The sequence below is a fragment of the Pinus tabuliformis genome, chromosome 2_1 (assembly GCF_031772625.1).
Source record: "Pinus tabuliformis cultivar Carrire ecotype Pingquan chromosome 2_1, CPIR1, whole genome shotgun sequence".
In the NCBI taxonomy this organism is placed as follows: domain Eukaryota; kingdom Viridiplantae; phylum Streptophyta; class Pinopsida; order Pinales; family Pinaceae; genus Pinus; species Pinus tabuliformis.
Window position 1 is genome coordinate 791785665 of NC_142299.1, and position 14608 is coordinate 791800272.

The following is a 14608-nucleotide window of genomic DNA, read 5'->3' on the forward strand; positions in this document are numbered from 1 at the left end:
CAAATCTCTCCCCCCAACACAGGCTTGTTGACCAAAACTTTCAAAGAAGAATGGTCTGTATGCATCTTGAAGTGCACTCCTAACAAATAGTGTTGAAATTTTTGCAACACATAGACCATCGTTAGTCCTTCGCGCTCTATGGTCGAGTAGTTATTTTCTTCCTTCAACAACTTCCTACTCGCAAATGCTATAGGGTGGTCAATATCTCCTTTGCCTAGGTGGGTCAGTACCACACCTAGCGCAATATAGTATGCATCTACATGAACATGAGTAACCATTTTCTCCTTCAAAACATCGAAACTTTTCTTACAATCCTCGTCCCAGCAAAATGTTGCACCCTTTTTCAACAGTCTTTCCATCGGCGTATTTATTTACGCATATGCCTTAATGAACTTCCTATAATATCTGGCATGGCCCAACATTGTGAAAAACTAGTTGATATTATTCAGGGCCTCCAAGTTGATGATGACTACCATCTTGGTAGGGTCTACCATCAATCCCTACATGCAAACCACATGACCCAAGTGTATCCCATACGGTTCACAGAATATGCACTTCTTTAGGTTAAGGGTGATCTGATGTCTTCAACAAGTATCCAACATGAGGCCCAGACTAGCAACATGGCTCTTTACCAATCCTAACATTGTCTAGTCATCAAAGTAGACCTCCAAAAATTTGTGAATAAACTCCTTGAAGGCCACAATTACTATGAGCGAAAAGACTGCGGGTGCATTCTTGAGTCTGTTATCACTCCTCCGAATCTCCAAGGCTGAGGAAGAGTCCAGTTGAGGTAACCATAGACCAACCTTTTGACTTGGTACATAGCCCTACCAAGTTGGAGAGAGCTCTCTCCAAAGAATCACAGCCAAGAGGGCTCGATAGATTAGGGTTTTAGGCTAGATATAGTAGCTCATAGTTTGTTTGATTTGATTGGGTTGGGATAGTCACTCGAAGAGTGAATTAGGTTAGAGAGTGAACTAGGTCAGGGAAAAAGAGAATTAGAATTGCATACATCTAATGGGCCAAGGTAGGAAATCTACTTTAACACCTTGTAGTGTAGTGATGAGACGATTTAGACTAGTGAGGTGCTAAAAAGAGCATGAGACCATGAATTCTTTTTAGACTGAAGAAATGAAACAATCTATGATGATTTTCCCAAAACAAATCATACATGATGAATTCTACTTATCACACCTTGAAAATAAAACATACCTAGAGTGAAAAGAATCATGAGAGGCACAAAACATTCATACATATGAAACTGAAGAAGAAACAATATCAAAATACCATGCCACAGGAATCCCACCAAAATAGTTGCAACTCATCCAATATATTTCATGCCAAAGTCTGAAACACTAATACAATATCCAATGGAGTCCAACCTATAGAATGATTGATAAATTATATAATATAGGCCTCAAACCAACTCAACCTAGCCTCAGGGTTTGAATCCATGAGAGGAGGAGCAGTTTCTACAAAGACTGAACTAATAGCTAGAGTGTATGGTGGTCAAAGTGACTCATCCCTAACTTAAGAAAACTGATTCATTTCAAGTAATAAAGTCCATCTACCTAATTTATTTACCCTATGTAATAGTAAAAACATAATAATTACATCATCCTTACCAATTACATCAATAAAACACTATTTTCTCATAGGAAAAAATCAAATTGGAGAGAAATAGTGAAAATATGGGTTAACTGTCAAACACGCAGCACCATCTTCAAGATGACTTTTACCTACCTTCCTGATGTCCAAATCTAGCCCAGGATAGCTCATTGGAAATATTATCCTGTCTAGTTTTCAAAAACTCCCTTATTTTTAAAAATGGGCTTTATATTCCACTCCAAAATTCCTTTTTCCCAAGACTACTCAAATGCGTAGCACCTGGTCTAGAAATGAGGCAGAAACATGATTTTTAGGTTGTTTTTTTCCTTTTTCACCCACCCGTTTTGCTTTCCAGGGCTGGAAACAAGGTTTTCCTAGATGTATTGGTCCTTCTAAACCCAATGGTGGTGTCCATTCCTCCAAAACGTGCCTCCAAAAGGTGTGCATCACCTAAGACACTGCGTGTTTGATGAAACTGCTGATATAAAAATTTCCTTAAAAAGATAGGAAAGGAAAGATGAGAAAAATTGCCTCAAGGGTCTTCAAAATTGTTCAAGAAGTTCATATATGAGATGGCTAGGCATGGAGTGAAGCCTTTGAAAGTATATTAAGCTTCTTCTTCTCCTCATGGTGAGTTAGGGCTTCAATTCTTGCCCTAACAACTTTGAGAATTGCCCTTGCTATTCGGTGTATTCGGCAATAATACTTTGCCATCTTTCTCTAAATATCAGTCTCTATTTTGGACTTATTTAATAGGATTTCAAGACGGGTGTTCACCCTCTCACACCAATTCTCCCGGTTCTCATTTACTATTTTTTCAAATTTCTCATTTAGGGTGAGCTCATTAGCTAGTTCAACCTCCTTTTGTTTTTCTAGCTCCAAAGCTCTCTTTAGGCCTCTAGTCCTTGGCATTTTTCTTGGAACCTGTTCCTCTAGCTGGTCACTATATTCTCCAAATGTTTAATCATGTAAGGCCTTAGCCCTTTCAGCCTCCCTCTTTGCCTTGATGAGCTAAATCTCTGTGAGATCATGTTTGGTCTCAAACTACTTGTTTTCCTTCTCATAGTATGAAATGATGTATTTTTCCATTTTCAAATTGACCTGGAGCTCTCCTATGAGTGCATTATTCTCTTTTATGAAAATGGTTGTGATTTCAGTATCATCATTTTCACTTAGGTTAACTAAGTGAAAATCTTGCTCTGTTTCATGGAGGTCCTCCTCCTACTACCGGATCTCTACCTCTGTTACCTCTTCCTTGCCTTTTTGTACGTAATTTACTGATGAAGAAGGCAAGGCCCCTCCCACAATTTGTGGGTAAAACACTTGCTTATGCCCTCTCAAGCAGGTATGTGTCAAGGTACCCAAACCATCCCCTTTAGGCTTGCTGATCTCACCATGTTCAATGTGCTCTTACTCTCTGCCTTCATCTCTGCTAGGTGAATGAATAGGCTCATGAAATGGTGATGATGGAGGTGATGGTGAGGCTGACTCATCAGATGAGGATGAATGATGTATGGGCTGAGATGGAGGAATGGAGGTGGATGGATGAGATGATGAAGGGATGCTTTGAATATTTTGAGTATATGCATGAGTGAATATGGGATTAGATATGAAGGTACTCAATGCAATGTTGAGTTCCTTGAGATGGTAAAGGACTATGATTTTAATGAGGGAATGATGAAATAAGCTCTTCATTTGATCTTTGTACTCCCTCGTTTGGCAATGTTGGCCATCTTCTCAACACTCAGGAAAAGATAATAGGGTATAATGAGCATTTTTATCCTAGTGAAATGCATTAATAGTTGGGTATGATAACAATAGACCCTTGAGAATCTACCTTCACATGAAAAATATTTCATAATAATCTTCATAATTGGGGTGTATCTATCAAGTAGGTGTTGAAAAGGAAAATAGCCCTTTCTTTCATTTCGGTACCTTGGTTTCATGTAAGCCTCATAGAAATGCCTCTCCAAATCACCTTGCTTAAACCATTTTTCCTAAACATCTACAATCCTGGTGGTAGCTGATATATTTGCAGTAGATAAGGTGAAAGTTATACATGCAAGAGTGACTTGGTTTTCTTGGAGTTTAGAAATGAAGAGCCTAGTAAACTCAGGATGATGTTGGGTTGCCTACACTTGCTCATAGAAATCATAACATACTAGCCATTTGAACGATGTCATAACCATAAGGGATGCTAAGAGTTCCTTGAGATCCATGGGTTCAAACCTGTTTATCCGGCCTCCTTTGTGTGGCCACCTCTGTTCCCTGTCTTCTTCTCTATCTGTTTCCTCTTCCTCACTATGTGGTCTATATTCCTCCTTTGCCATGGTGTTTAGTATCAAGCCCTAGGGAGGTGTAAGGTAGGGGGAATATAGTTTTTAGGGAATAATAAATGGGGAAGGATAAATATGAAGATGACAGGTGAAGGGATATATGTATTGGAGAGGGATACAGGGTAGTAGTATGATAGTTTGTTGATGGGGGAAATTGTTTGCAATATAGGGGTTTGGGAGCCTAGGTAGTTGTATCACCTAGGACTTAGGGTTTTGGGACAAAGGGTTAGAGGGTATATTTGATAAAAAGATTTAGGGAAAGGGTAGGAGGGTGGAGGGAAGTGTGCAAAAGGGAATGAGAGTGGAAGGTAGTTTTTGGGGAAGATCTAGGGTTTGGATATAACAATTAAACCAAATTTTCAATGAAACATTTCAAACACTTAGGAATTGACACGGCGAGGGGGAAAAGCACATCCCTTAGCTACTACTTACTTGTTGAAAGAATTTTGGAGGAGCTGAGGAGGTGACTGGAGCATTTTTGGACAAATGCATAGTGCCAATGCAGAGTGCGCAACACCTCAGGAAAACATGCAGAGTCTTAAGGGAACATGCAATGCCTTACTGAAACACACAACACTAGGTAAATGTGGAGCACCAGAACAAAATGCGCAGTGCCAGAAAGAAACACGCAGCGCCTGCCCTGTTTCTGTTGATTTCTCCCAGAACTATGAAAAGACTCTCTTGGGGTTTGCTCAATGAGTTCTATGAGGAAAATGAAGCTAAGTTTGAAGCCAAGAAGTCCTTTATACTTCAGTGAATTTGATCTTTTGCGTTTCAAACCCACTTTCTATTATTACATTTGACCCCTTTTTTAACCTCTTTGATAATTTGCTTTCTGACCTTTTTCTTTGTAGGTGCATGATGCTTAAGGTTTGGCAATTTTTACTTTTGAATTTTGTTTGGAGGATATTGGTAAAAAATTATTACATCTCTCTTTTGAAATAAAAATTAAAAATTGGAATGAATTTCTTGCTTAAAATCAAAATTGGAATTTTAGAAACCATGGTTACATGCTTGTAAACCCTTATTTAATTGAAAAGGGGATATTATTTTCTTCTCTCTCATACTTTTCTGGCCTTATGTAATGAAATGGTGTTTTATCGGACCTTGGAAAATGAAACCTAGTGACCTAATGGGACCTTGAATGACTGAACTCCAAGTGGACTTGACTGACACAAAACATGATGAAATGAGCTTTTATAGTCAATTTATGTTCAGTAAGACACATGAAGGTGGGCCAACAAATATAAATTTTTGAGTGGGGATGGGGTTTCAACTTGGGCTACCATCAGTGAGTAAATTTTTACATGATGACCTAGGTGGAAAGATAAAAATTTCAACATGGGACACTAATATGATATAAAATAGGAGTTATGATCACTGGTGGTAGTATGAAAATACTAACTCTAACATCAGCCTTATTTGGGGATGGAAACTCCTTAGAGGTGCCAAGAACACCATAGACCAGGTGCCTAACCATATAGGCCAATACGGTCAAAAAATTACAACTAAACTGAACACTGAAAACACACACACTGCAAACTGTAAACCAAATGCTGAAGGATGCTTGTCCAACAAGCTTATTGCACACTTATCCTACACTAATCTACTACAAAATCATTTAATCAAGTGATACTAAAGTGCCAAACCAACCAATTAAGAAGCCGTTGTAATGATTAGGTTATTTGACGGTCCTTGAACTAGAACATAATTAGAAATTCTACCAACAATATTTACACATAATACCTCTGGCTCTTTAAAATGAAATCTGTTTTTTCATTCAAACTAAGAAATATTCCATATATGCGGCTATAGGATCATAAAAACCATATTCTATCTGCTACCCCAACTCATTAACATATGCTCTCGACTCGAAATTGTCACATCCTTGTTGTAAATCAAAACATCCATCAATTCAACCATCCAAGGGAAGGCTTACCTTTTCTTCTTTGGGAGGAGGGAGAGTTTCCAAGAACTTTTTAGGATCTCAGAAATCATATGATTCAATATGAAGATCCAATAGTTCAATTTCATTTTCTAATATTTCAGCAACTAAAGAAAGAAAACAATTTTTTACTTTCAAGTGTTAGTTGGCTAGATTTCAAACAACAAAATACTGATGTTGAGAAATTCTGATCAATATGAAATTCTGCTAACTCATTCCTTAAAGTTAGTAATATTTCACCAGATAAAGGATTTTCCAGCTACCCTATCATCGGTGATTACCATCAATGCTATGAAATCTGAATTCTTTGGCAGTGAAGTCGCTATAAACTTTCCATCTCGGGATCTTGAAAAATGGAATTTCTAGGTGGATGATTCAACCTTCTTGTGTCTCACTTATATCCACCATCAACAACTAGATCTAAGTTGTTTTCGTTCTTTCTCGAGGATGATAGAGGTTTCGTTCCCCAGCAACGATGCCAATATGTTATCACTCCTCCGGATCTCTAAGGCAAACGAAGATTCCAGTTGAGGTCACCACACACCAACCTTTTGACTTGGTAGCTAGCCCTACCAAGCTGGAGAGGGCTGTCTCCAGAGAATCCCAGCCAAGAGGGCTGGATAGATTAGGGTTTTAGGCAAGATATAGTAGCTCAGGGTTTGTTTGATTTGATTGGGTTGGGGTAGTCACTGGATGAGTGAATTAGGTCAACGGGTGAACTAGGTCAGGGCATAAGAGAATCAGAATTGAAAACATCTAATGGGGAAAGGTAGGAAATTTACTTTAACACCTTGTAGTATAGTGATGAAATGGTTTAGACTAATGAGGTGCTAAAAAGAGCATGAGATCATGAATTCTTTTTAAACTAAAGAAATGAAACAATCTATGATGATTTTCCCAAAACATAGCATGCAAGATGAATTCTGCTTATCACACCTTGAAAATAAAACATGCATAGAGTGAAATGAATCATGAGAGGTAAAAAACATTCATACATATGAAACTGAAGAAGAAACAATATCAAAATACCATGCCACAGGAATCCCACCAAAATAGTTGCAACTCATCGAATATATTTCATGCCAATTTCTGAAACACTAATACAATATCCAATGGAGTCAAACCTATATAATGACTGATAAATTACATAATATAGGCCTAAAACCAACTCATTATAGCCTCAGGGGTCGAATCCATGAGAGGAGGAGCAGTTTCTACAAGGACTGAACTGATAGCTAGAGTGTAGGGTTGTCAAAGTGACTCATCCCTAACTTAAGTAAACTGATTCTTACAAGTCAGAGAGGCCATTTACCTAATGTATTTACCCTAGGTAATAGTAAAAGCATAATAATTACATCATCCTTATCAATTAAATCAGTAAAACACTCATTTCCCATAGGTAAAAATCAAATTGGAGAGAAACGGTGAAAATCTGGGCTGACTGTCAAACGTGCAACACCATCTTCAAGCTAACTTTTACCTACCTTCCTATTGTTTGAATCTAGACCAGTATAACTCATTGGAAAGCATATCTTGTCTGGTTTTCAAAACGGTCCTTTGTTTTCAAAATGGGCTTGATTTTCCCCTCCAAAATTCCTTTCTCCCAAGGCTACTCAAAGGTGTAGCGCCTAGTCTAGAATTGAGGCAGAAACATGATTTTTAGGTGGTTTTTTGCCTTTTTCACTTGCCATTTTTTCTTTCCAGGTCTAGAAACATGATTTTCTTGGATGTCTTGGTCCTTATGAATCCAATGTTGTTGGCCATTCCTCCAAAAAGTGTTGCACGTTTGACCAAAATGCTGATATAAAAATTGCCTTAAAAAGAGAGGAAAATCAAGATGACAAAAATTGAGTAAAGGGTCTTCAAAATTGTTCAAGAAGATGATGTATGATGTGGCTAGGCATGGAGTTAAGCAGCTGCAAGTATATCAAGCTTCTTCTTCTCCTCATGGTGAGTTAGGGCTTCGATTCTTGCCCTAGCAGCTTTCAGCTTTGCCCTTCCTATTTGTTGTCTTCGGCAATAATAATTTGCCATCTTTCTCTAAATGTCAGTGTCTCTTTTGGCCTTGTATAAGAATATTTCAAGATGGGTGTTCACCCTCTCAAGCCAATCCTCCTGGTTCTCATTTACCATTTTGGCAAATTCCTCATTTAGGGTGAGCTCATTAGCTAGTTCCGCCTCCTTTTGTTTTTCTAGCTCAAAAGCTCTCTTTAGGCCTCTAGTCCTTGGCCTTTTTCTTGGAACCCCTTCCTCTAGTTGGTCACTATATTCTCGATATGTTTCATCAAGTAAGGCCTTAGCCTTTTCAGCCTCCCTCTTTGCCTTGATGAGCTAAATCTCCATGAGATCATGTTTGGTCTCAAACTGCTTGTTTTCTTGCTCATAGTATGAAATGCTATATTTTTCCATTTGCAAATTGACCTGGCGCTCTCCTATGAGTGCATTCTTCTCTTTGATGACAATGGTTGTGCTTTCACTATCATCATTTTCATTTAGGTCAACTAAGTAAAAATCTTTCTCTGTCTCATGGAGGTCCTCCTCCTGCTACTGGATCTCTACCTCTGTCACCTTTTCCTTGCCTTTTTGTACCTGCTTTGCTGATGAAGAAGGAAAGGCCCCTCCAACAATTTTTGGGGAAGACACTTGCCTATGCCATCTCTGATAGGTATGTGTGAAGGTACCCAAACTAGCCCCTTTAGGCTTGCTGATCTCACCATGTTCAATGTGGCCTTGCTCTCTGCCTTCATCTCTGCTAGGTAAATGAATAGGCTCATGAAATGGTGATGATGGAGGTGATGGTAAGGCTGACTCATTAGATGAGGATGAATGATGTATGGGTTGAGATGGAGGTGGATGGATGAGATGATGAAGGGATGCTTTGAATATTTTGAGTAGATGCATGAGTGAATATGGGATTAGCTATGAAGGTACTCCATGCAATGTTGAGTTCCTTGAGATGGTAAAGGACTATGATTTTAATGAGGGAATGATGAAATAAGCTCTTCATTTGATCTTTCTACTCCCTCTATTGGGCAATGTAGGCCATATTCTCAACACTCCGGAAAAGATAGTAGGGTATATCGAGCATTTTTACCCTAGTGAAATGCATTATGAGCCTGATATGATAAGAATAGACCTTGGAGAATCTACCTTCACATGAAAAATATTTCATAATAATCTTCATGATTTGGGAATATCTATCAAGGAGGTGTGAAAATGGAAAATGGCCCCTTCTTTCATTTCGGTACCTTGGTTTCATGTAAGGCTCATAATAATGCCTCTCCAAATCACCTTGTTTAAACCATTTTTCCCCAACATCTGGAATCCTAGTGGCAGCTGATATATTGGCAGTAGATAAAGTGAAAGTTATACCTGCAAGAGTGACTTGGTTGTCTTGGAGTTTAGAAATGAAGAACCTAGTCAACTCAGAATGATGTTGGACCGCCTGCACTTGCTCACAGAAACCATAATAGCCTAGCCATTTGAAGGATGTCATAGTGATAGGGGATGCTAAGAGTTTCCTGAGATCTCTGGGTTCAAACCTGTGTATCTGGCCTCCTTTATGTGGCCTCCTCTATTCCTTGTCTTCTTCTCCATCTATTTCCTATTCCTCACTATGTGGTCTAGATTCCTCCTCTACTATGGGGTTTAGTATCAAACCCTAGGGAGGTTTAAGGTAGGGGGAATATAGTTTTTAGGGAATAATAGATGGGGAAGTGTACATATTAAGATGATGGGTGAATGGATATATGTATTGGAGAGGCATACACGGTAGTAGTATGATAGTTTGGGGATGGGGGAAATTGTTTGCAATATAGGGGTTTGGGAGCCTAGGTAGTTGTATCACCTAGGACTTAGGTTTTTGGGACAAAGGGTTAGAGGATATCTGGGATAAAACCGTTTATGGAAAGGGTAGGAGGGTGGAGGGAAGTGTGCAAAAGGGAATGACAGTGGAAGGTAGTTTTTGGGGAAGATCTAAGGTTTAGATATAACAATTAAACAAAATTTTCAATGAAACCTTTCAAACACTTAGGAATTTACTTGAGGAGGGGGAAAGGCACATCCCTTAGCTTCTACTTACTTGTATTGAGGTTGAAAGTGTTTTGGAGGAGCTGAGGAGGTGACTAGAGCATTACTGGATAAACGCGTAGTGCCAATGCAGAGTGTGCAACACCTCAGGCAAACATGCAACACCTTAAGGTAACATGCAATTCCTTATGGAAATGCGCAACACCATGTAAACGCACAACACCAAAGGAGAACACGCAGCACTAGAAAGAAACATGCAGCGCCTACCCCGTTTCTGCTGATTTCACCCATAACTATGAAAAGGCTCTCTTCGGGTTTCTGAATGAGTGCTAGGAGGCAAATGAAGCTAAGTTTGAAGCCAAGAAGTCCTTCATAGGTGAGTGAATTTAATCCTTTTCTTTTCAAACCCACTTTCTAATGTTTCATTTGACGCCTTTTTTAACCTCTTTGATAACTTGCTTTCTGACATTTTTCTTCGGAGGTGGATGATGCTAAAGGTTTGGCAATTTTTACTTTTGACTTTTTTTGGATGATATTGGTAATGGAGTTTGAGTAAACAGCTAATAATAGTAACTTATTACATATAATAAACATAAAATTACATAAATAAAAAAAATTATAACATCTCTCTTTCGAAATAAAAACTACAAATTGGAATGAATTTCTTTCTTAAAATCAAAATTGGAATTTTAGCAACGATGGTTACATTCTTGTAAACCCTTATTTAACTAAAAAGCAGATATTGTTTGCTTATCTCTCATACTTTACTGGCCTTATGCAGTGAAATGGTGTTTTATTAGACCTTGGAAAATGAAACCTAGTGACCTAATGGGAGCTTGAATGATTGAACTCCAGGTGGACTTGACTGACACAAAACATGATGAAATGAGCTTTTATAGTCAATGTATGTTCAACAAGACACATGAAGGTGCACCAAAAAATATAAATTTTTGAGAGTGGATGGGGTTTCAACTTGGGCTACCAACAATGAGTAAATTTTTACATGATGAGCTAAGTGGAATGATAAAAATTTCAACATAGGCCACTAATATGATATAAAAGAGGAGTTTTGATCACTGATGGATGTATGCAAATATTGACTCTAACATCAAACTTATTTGGGGATGTCAGTGCCTTGGAGGTGCCAAGAACACCATAGACCAAGTGCCAAACCATATGAGCAAGTATGGTCAAAAACTTACAACTCAATTGAACAATGAAAACACACACACTGCAAACTGTAAATTAGATGCTGAAGGATGCTTGTCTAGCAAGCTTATTGCACACTTATCCTACACTAATCTACAGCAAAATCACTGAATCAATTGATACTAAAGTGCCAAATCAACCAGTCAAGCAGCTGTTGTAGAGATGAGGTTTTTTTACAGTGCTTGAATCAGAACATAATTGGAAATTCTACCAGCAATATATACACATAATACCTCACGCTTTGTAAAAGGAAATTTGGTTTTTCTTTCAAACTAAGAAAATATTCCATATATGTTGCTATAGGATCATAAAAACTAGATTCTATCAACTGCCCCAACTCATTAACATATGCTCTCAGTAGGCGATTGTCACATCCCTGTTGTAAATCAAAACATTCATCAATCCAACCATTGAAGGGAAGCCTTACCTTTTCTTCTTTGGGAGGAGGGAGAGTTTCCAAGAACTGTTTAGGATCTTGGAAATCATATGATTCAATATGACCATCAAATAGTTCAATTTCATTTTCTAATCTTTCAACAACTAAACCAGGAAAACAATTTTTACTTTCAGGTGTGAGTCAGCTGGATTTCAAACAACAAAATATTGATGTTGAGAAATTCTGATCAGTCTGAAATTCTGCTAACTCATTCCTTAAAGTTAGTAACATTTTACCAGATAAAGGATTTTCCACATACCCTGTCATCGGTGATTACCATCAATGCTCTGAAATCCGAATTCTCTGGCAGTGAAGTCACTCTAAAATTTCAAGCTCGAGATCTTAAACAATGGAGTTTCTAGGTGGATGATTCAACCTTCTTATGTCCGACTGCTATCCATCATCAACAATCAGATCTAAGTTGTTTTCGTTCTTTCTCAGGGAAGATAGAGATTTTGTTCCCTGGCAATGACGCCAATATGTTAGCACTCCTTCGGATCTTCAAGGCTGAGGAAGAGTCCAGCTGAGGTAATAAGAGACTAACCTTTTGACTTGGTAGCTAGCGCTACTAAGCCGGAGAGGGCTCTCTCTAAAGAATCACAGCCAAGAGGGCTGGATGGATTAGGGTTTTAGGCTAGATATAGTAGCTCACGGTTTGTTTGATTTGATTGGGTTTGGGTAGTCACTGGATGAGTGAATTAGGTTAGAGTGTGAACTAGGTCAAGGAAAAAGAGAATCATAATTGTAGACATTTGATGGGGCAAGGTAGTCAAGTTACTTTCACACCTTGTAGTATAGTGATGAGATGGTTTAGACTAGTGAGGTGCTAAAAATAGCATGAGATCATGAATTCCTCTTAAGCTAAAGAAATGAAACAGTCTATGATGATTTTCCCAAAACAGAGGATACAAGATGAATTATGCTTATCACACCTTTAAAATCAAACATACCTAGAGTGAAATGAATCATGAGAGGTACAAAACATTCATACATATGAAACTGAAGAAGAAACAATATTAAAATACCATGCCACATGAACCCCATCAAAATAGCTACAACTCATACAATATATTTCATGCCAAAGTCTGAAACACTAATACAATATCCAATGGAGTCCAACCTATAGAATGACTGAGAAATTACATAATATAGGCCTCAAAACAAATCAGCCTAGCCTCATGAGTCGAATCCATGAGAGGAGGAGTAGTTGCTACAAAGACTGAACTAATAGCTAGAGTGTAGGGTGGTCAAAGTGACTCATCCCTAACTTAAGTAAAATGATTCATTACAGGTCATAGAGGCCAATTACCTAATATATTTACAAGAGGTAATAGTAAAAACATAAAAATTACATCATCCTTAGTAATTACATTACTAAAACAATAATTTCCCCTAGGTAAAAATCAAATTGGAGAGAAACAGTGAAAATCTTGGCTGACTGCCAAACGTGTAGTGCCAGTGTCAAACATGCAACACCATCTTCAAGCTGACTTTTGCCTTCCTTCCTAATGTCCAAATCTAGACTAGGATAGTTCATTGGAAATCTTATCCTATCTATTTTTCAAAACTTCCATTGGTTTTAAAAATGGGCTTGATTTTCCCCTCCAAAATTCCTTTCGCCCAAGACTACTCAAACGCGCAGTGCCTGGTCTAGAAATGAGGCAGAAACATGATTTTTAGGTGGTTTTTTGCCTTTTTCACCTACCATTTTTTATTTCCAAGGCTATAAACATGGATTTCCTGGATTCTAGGTCCTTATGAATCCAATGGTGGTGGCCATTCCTCCAAAATGTGCATCGAAAAAGTGTTGCACATTTGACCAAACAGCTGATATAAAAATTGCCTTAAAAAGATAGGAAAAGAAAGATGACAAAAATTGAGTCAAGGGTCTTCAAAATTGTTCAAGAAGCTGATGTATGAGGTGGATAGGAATGGAGTGAAGCCTCTCCAAGTATATCAAGCTTCTTCTTCTCCTCATGGTGAGTTAGGGCTTCAATTCTTGCCTTAGAATCTTTGAGCTTTGCCCTGGCTATTTGGTGTCTTCAGCAATAATACTTTGTCATCTTTCTCTAAATGTCAATGTCTCTTTTGGCCTTGTCTAAGAGGCTTTCAATATGGGTGTTCAACATCTCAAGCCAATGCTCCTGGTTCTCATTTACCATTTTTTCAAATTGCTCATTTAGGGTGAGCTCATTAGCTAGTTCAACCTCCTTTTGTTTTTCTAGCTCCAGCGTTCTCTTTACACCTCTAGTCCTTCACCTTTTTCTTGGCACCTGTTCCTCCAGCTGGTCACTATATTCTCCATATGTTTGAGCAAGTAATGCCTTAGCGTTTTCAGCCTCCCTCTTTGCCTTGATGAGCTCAATCTCCATGAGCTCATGTTTGGTCTCAAACTTCTTATTTTCCTACTCATAGTATGAAATAATGTATTTTTCCATTTGCAAATTGACCTGGAGCTCTCCTATGAGTGCATTATTCTCTTTAATGACAATGGTTGTGCTTTCACTATCATCATTTTCACTTAGGTCAATATAGTGAAAATCTTGCTTTGTCTCATGGAGGTCCTCCTCCTACTGTTGGATCTCTGCCTCTGTCATCTTTTCCTTTCCTTTCTGTACCTACTTTGCTGATGAAGAAGGCAAGGTCCCTCCCACAATTTGTGGGGAAAACACTTGACTATGCCCTCTCTCATAGGTATGTGTCAAGGTCGCCAAACCAACCCCTTTAGGTTTGTTGATCTCATCATGTTCAATGTGCTCTTGCTCTCTACCTTTATCTCTGCTAGGTGAATGAATAGGCTCATGAAATGATGATGATGGAGGTGATGGTGAGGTTGACTAATCAGATGAGGATGAATGATGTATGGGCTGAGATGGAGGAATGGAGGTGGATGAATGAGATGATGAAGGGGTGCTTTCAATATTTTGAGTAGATGCATGAGTGAATATGTGATTAGCTATGAAGGTACTCCATGCAATGTTGAGTTCCTTGAGATGGTAAAGGACTATGATTTTAATGAGGTAATGATGAAATAAGCTCTTCATT

At 38.3% G+C, this 14608-nt stretch overlaps 1 pseudogene; it reads left to right on the forward strand.

Annotated features, from left to right (window-relative positions):
• The first annotated feature begins 410 nt into the window (after nucleotides 1-410).
• LOC149202978 (nuclear transcription factor Y subunit C-2 pseudogene) overlaps nucleotides 411-14608 on the forward strand; it is a 43194-nt pseudogene continuing 28996 nt past the window's right edge.